Raw genomic sequence first — 5,792 nt, forward strand, 5'->3', positions numbered from 1 at the left:
TGTGTACATCAAAAAAAACAAAAATACCCACAGAGGGAATAGAAGCAAATACTGTTAAATGATGATGCATGGAGGGGATTATAATCATTGCAATGAAACAAAATACAATAGGTGGAGTGCAAAATTGATTTCTCCCATGTAAACTATCAACAAAAGCTTTAAAAAAAAAAAAAAAGATTGGGAGAAAATATTTTCAAATTACGTATTAAATAAGGAACTTGAATCCAGAATATATAAATAACTCTTACAAATCAATAAAAAGAAACCAAATAACTGAGTTTAAAAATGGGCAAAAGTATTGAAGAGACATTTCACTAAACAAGATATATGAAATAAACACAGGAAAAGATGCTCCACGTGATTAGTTATTGGGGGATTTCTAATTAAAACCACAATGAGAATGCCACTTCTCATCCACTAACAGCCAGCCGCTTCTTGGAAACACCATAGAGGGTCGCTATGGGTCAGAACTAACTCTACGGCACTTAACAACAACAACATGGCTATAATAATAAAGACAATTATAACAAATGTTGGCAAGAATGTGGAAAACGGTACATTTGAACTGCTAACTTTGCACTTAGCAGCTCAGCTGTAATCCACTACGCTATCAGCGCTCCTCAAATTATATGACTAACCCAATGTTATTCTTGAATTCAGTAACCATTGGCTTTATGACAGTTACTTAAAAGTAAAGTTTCCTCCTAATGAAACTGCTAAACCTATGAAACTCTGTATTAATTGCAGGTGCATTTGTTGTTGTTGTTGTTGTGTAGCAGGTTTATTATCCTTACTAAACACCTACTGGAGTCCTGGCGTGGCGCTGTAGGATAAGCACTCGACCACAAAGTCGGTTTGAACAGCAAGGTCGGTGGTTCAAACTCACCAGCCGCTCCTGGGTAACCCTATTATACAAGTCATGAGTCAGACTCTACTCTATGGCACTTAACAACGACAACAACAAACATCTACTGGAGTCCTGTGCTGTAGAAGGACTGCAAGGCCGGTTTCAACCGTAAGGTCCGCGATTCAAACCCTCTTGCTGCTCCTGGAAAATCCTATGATGTTGTTGTTGTTAAAGTGCCGTCATTCGGTTTGGACTCATAGGGTTTCCAAGAAGCGACTGGTGGTGAACTTGTACCGCCGACCTTATGGTTCAAACCTTGCTGTCAAGCGCATTAACCCACAGCGCCACACCAGGACTCTGGGAAACCATATGAAGGGTTGCTCTGAGATGGAGCCGACTTGACCACATTTAACAGCAACAACTTGTTCTTGTTGTTGTTGTTGTCAGGTGCCATCGAGTTGGAACTAACTCATAGCGAGCCCATGCACAGCAAAACGAAACAATGTCCGATCTTGGGCCAACCCCACCACCGCTGCCACACTTGACGCCATCAATGATGCCACCTGGCAGAGCCATCTCGTTGGGGGGTCTTCCTCTTTTTCTCTGATCCTCCATCTTACCCAGCATGATATCCTTCTCCAGCGACTGTACCCTCCTGACAACATGTCCAAAGTATGAGAGGCGAAGCTTAGCCATCCTCGCCTCCAAGGAGCACTCTGGCTGCACTTCTTCCAAAACAGATCTATTGGTTCTTTTGGCAGCCCATGGCACTTACTGGGGATATATTACTTTCAAGGGCCAGCTGCAGTAACTCCTTCAGACCACTAGGGGCTACTTGACAAAGTTATCTTTTCGGTACCTGGGAAAGAGTCCCTATTGAAGTGGTGGTGGTGGTGGTGGTGGTGGTGATGTGCTGTGGAGTCAGTTCCAACTCACGGAGTTTCCAAGGCTGTAAATCTTTGCGGGAACAGAAAGCCTCATCTTTCTCCTGTGGAACTGCTGGGAGTTTCGAACTGCTGACCATGAGATTAGCAACCTGACTTCTAAGCACTACACTAGTGGGCAAAAAGAAGCCCAGCTTCCACTCCAAATTGAAGTATTCTTAGGGGTAGACTCAGGTTCATTATATTCAATATTTATCACGTGATTAACGTTCAAACCCGCTTCAAAAGAAAAAAAAAACATATGTTGTTGTTAAGTGCCATCGAGTCAATTCCGACCTATAGCTACCCTGTATAGGGTTTCCAAGGAGCGGCTGGTGAGCTACAACCACCGACCTTGCAGTCCAGTGCATTAACCCTCAGCACCACACCAGGACTCAGTATTGACACTGAAACCCATTACTGTAGAGCACACATGAGGTCTCTATGAGTCAGAATCAATTCAATGACCCCACGGCTAAGAACAATTAATAAGTGTACCAAAAGATTGCTCAAACTTATTTATAATTGTAAGCAGAAGTGGGGCAGAATGAAAATAAGAGAACTGACTTTCCTTTTATAAAACCTACTTTGAGGAGCTCTGGTAACGTAGTAGTTACGAATCGGGCTACGAACCTTAAGGTCAGCAGTTCGAAACTACCAGCCGCTCCGCGGGAGACAGATGAGGCTTTCTACTCCCGTAAAGATTTACAGCCTCGGAAACCCTGTTCATGGTCGCTATGGGTCGGAACCGACTCAACAGCACTTAACAACAACAACAACAACTTTGAGGAGGACATAGGAAGGAATGCAAGAGTTCAAGGAATCTAGGTAAACACTGTTACATAGAGGGGATCGCAATCATTGAAATGAAATGAAGTGTATAACTTGTTGAATGTAAAACTGATGATCTGCTCTGTAAACCTTCACTCAGTACACAAAAAGGCTAAGAAAAGAACAAAAAGATAAAAGACCAAAACGGATTCAGAAGACGCTCTGAAATTTGCTCTTGAGAGTGGTGGTGGTTGTGTGCCATGGAGTCAGAGTCGGTTCTGACTCACAGCAACCCTGTATAGGATTTCCAAGGCTGTAAATCTTTACAGGAGCAGGAAGTCTCCTTTTTCTCCCACAGAATGGCTGGTAGTTTCAAACTGCTGACCTTGAGATTAGCAGCCTGATTTGTAACCATTACACTACTTCTTGAGAATAGAGAAGCTAAAGCAAAAGGAAGAAATGAGGAAGGTAAAGAGCTTAACAGAATACGGAAATCATCATTAATATCACATGAAAGCAAAATTTCACCTGGCCTCCCTCTCCACCCCCGTCTCCTATCCGCGTCTGGGCCTAGTCCCCTTCTCCTCCCTATCACATCCCCTGGATCCCATTATTCCTGTGGGCTCCCCAGTCCCCATTTTGGTCTGCAGCTCCCCAGGGTCCACTGAAGACCATGACTAAGACAGATCCTGCCCCTATGGTCCCACCACCCCAGGGGGAGGAGGAAGAAGAGGAGAAGGAGGAGGAGACGGTCCCAGAGGCCCCAGCCCCACCCAGGAGCGTTGACAGAAGCTTGTGATGCACCCTTCTGCACCAGCCGTGCTCCTCAAGGACTACCCTTCTTTGACCCCAATGACCCGGCGTGCCAGAAGATTCTGTTTGGGCCCCAGACCACCATCCCCGAGCTGTTTGCCACTGTACATCATTGGGTGCCCCAAGTCCAGCACAAGATTGATGTCATTGGAAATGAGATTCTGCATCGAGGACGCCATGTGAATGATCGTGATGGGTTGACCGATATGACACTGCTCCGTTATGCCTACAAGGCTGAAGCCCGTGGAATTGCGGACCCCGCGGCAGCTGTGGGCCTATTGCAGCAGCTACTGGCACTGAGCGCAGCCGCTGGACTAACACTTCACTACGCCGCCTATTTCGATGTACCAGACCTTCTGCGCATGTTGCTCAAGGGTGTGAGGCCACGAGTGGTGAACTCCACATGCAGTGACCTCAACCACGACTCAGCCGTGCACACTGTGTCTTCCAGCCTGTGCCCAGTGTCACCAAGTGTCTACTGGAGCACGGTGCCAACCTAGTGCTTCAGAACCCAAAGGGACAGGTGTCAGCAAAGGTGGTTCTGGATCCCATGGACATGTCTCTGAACAAGGCAGAAGCAGCGCTGGTGGCCAAGGAACTGTGGACACTGCTGGAGGAGGCTGCGCCCTCGTCAACTATGACAACATCCAGGAAGATCTCATACTCAGTGCACTGGGCCTGCGCCTGGAGGACTGTGTATTACTTGACGGCCAGAAGACAGGTACGCTGCGGTTCTGCAGGACCACAGAGTTTGCCAACAGCCAGTGGGTGGGCGTGGAGCTGGATGAACCTGAGGGCAAGAATGATGGCAGTGTTGGGGGTGTCTGGTACTTCATCTGCCCCCCCTCCCCCCAGCAAGGTCTCTTTGCCTCTGTGTCCAAGCTCTCCAAGGCTGTGGATGCTCTACCTTCAGCTGTCACCTCCACACCCCAGACTCCCCGGATGGACTTCTCCCGTGTCACTGGCAAAGGCCTCAAGGAGCACAAAGGCAAGAAGAAGTCCCCATCATCTCCTCTCTGGGCAACCTGCAGCATATCATAATTTACAGCCTTATGGGCATTTTTATCTATTCCATCTATAAAATAAGTAATCATGTGATCCCTTTGTTGGGTGCCTTCACTTCCATGTTGATAATTCCAATTAGGCTGTCTGAAGAGGCACAGCATCTGCCGCTACAGGGTGATGGGTGGGGGCCCGCTCATGGAGGGCATCAGCATGGACTTCTGCGGCTCTCCATATGAGTTCCCTTTCCTCTGGGGTCAAGGTAGTATTTAAAATAATGTAAATATCATGCCAAGTTAAACTAAAAGACTGGGTTATCCACAGGAACTCTTTGTGGAACTTGACCAGGTTTTCAGAAAAGCATCCTAAGTGTTCTTGGATCTGGGAAAGATTGGACATAGAAAAAGGAACATGCACTAGGGCGGGGCCATTGACCCCAGCTACTTCCCTTAAGGGGAGGATAGTTGGTGCTGTACCAGGATTGGGTGACTGGCGACAAGAGAGGAGAATCTTCAGAAGGGGTAATGGGTGGAGGAGGAGGGTGAGGTGCAAAGGCTGGAGCAATGGGTGGGGATGTTCATTGACAGGGTCAAAGGGAGATTCAGGAAGAAATTGTTTCTGAGAAGGTTTTACCTTTAAAAGGAGAATTTTGTGAGCGGAACAAAGGGAGGAGTGTTAGCAGAGAAAGAAAAAGGCTTGGGCATGGGGAACCTGCCATTTTGCCATTTCTTTAGAGAAGTTGTCGATGTCTCTGAGAATTTGGAAGTCAAAAGTGCTGTTTTCTGGCCACTGACTGTCACTGTCCAGTTTATAACTGTGGCCAGGCTATATTTCGAAAATCAATTAATTATTTTCGGATTGATTTCTGTTAGGTGTAATTTCTTTAGGCTATTCAGAAGACAGCCTAGAGGGGAGGGGGTGGTTTGTGAAGGCCCAGCTCCCATTTTGGGTGGGTCAAGGATTCACTGCCGAAAGCGGTGTCTGTCTTCTCACAGGGCATCCTGAATGAGAAGGGAGACTGCCGGAGGTGTGACTATCAGACCGGATGGTCTGGAGAGGGTCATGCGCTTCCACGCACCCATTTCCAGGGGAATCCAAGTGATCCTCCGAGGATTAGGGGACAAGGCAGAATCTCCTGGGATCCTCAGGACAAAGTGCCAGAGGCTGACTCATCTAGACCCAGGAATTTGTGACCAGTGTTGGGTGAGGAAAGATCTGACAGAATGGCTGGAGCTGCATAAAAGAAAAAACGGACTACATGGAATTGAGCGGTTGGGGAAAAGGACTTTACAAGAGTTTTGAGAACCACCAGGGGGTGCCCTGGCCTGGCCTCGCAATCCTCTTGAAATGATCTGTGATCCCTCGTAGTCAGTTGCAGAGGGAGAGAGAGAGAGAGAGAGAGGAGAAAAGCAGATTGCTCATATATGAGCAGTTGG

The 5,792-nt window shown here is 47.2% G+C and overlaps 1 pseudogene; it reads left to right on the forward strand.

The window, feature by feature from the left end:
* The first annotated feature begins 3,214 nt into the window (after positions 1-3,214).
* On the forward strand, positions 3,215-4,395 carry LOC102833662 (annotated as a pseudogene).
* The last annotated feature ends 1,397 nt before the right edge of the window (positions 4,396-5,792 follow it).

The sequence above is a fragment of the Chrysochloris asiatica genome, unplaced genomic scaffold (genome assembly GCF_000296735.1).
Source record: "Chrysochloris asiatica unplaced genomic scaffold, ChrAsi1.0 scaffold00062, whole genome shotgun sequence".
NCBI lineage: Eukaryota > Metazoa > Chordata > Mammalia > Afrosoricida > Chrysochloridae > Chrysochloris > Chrysochloris asiatica.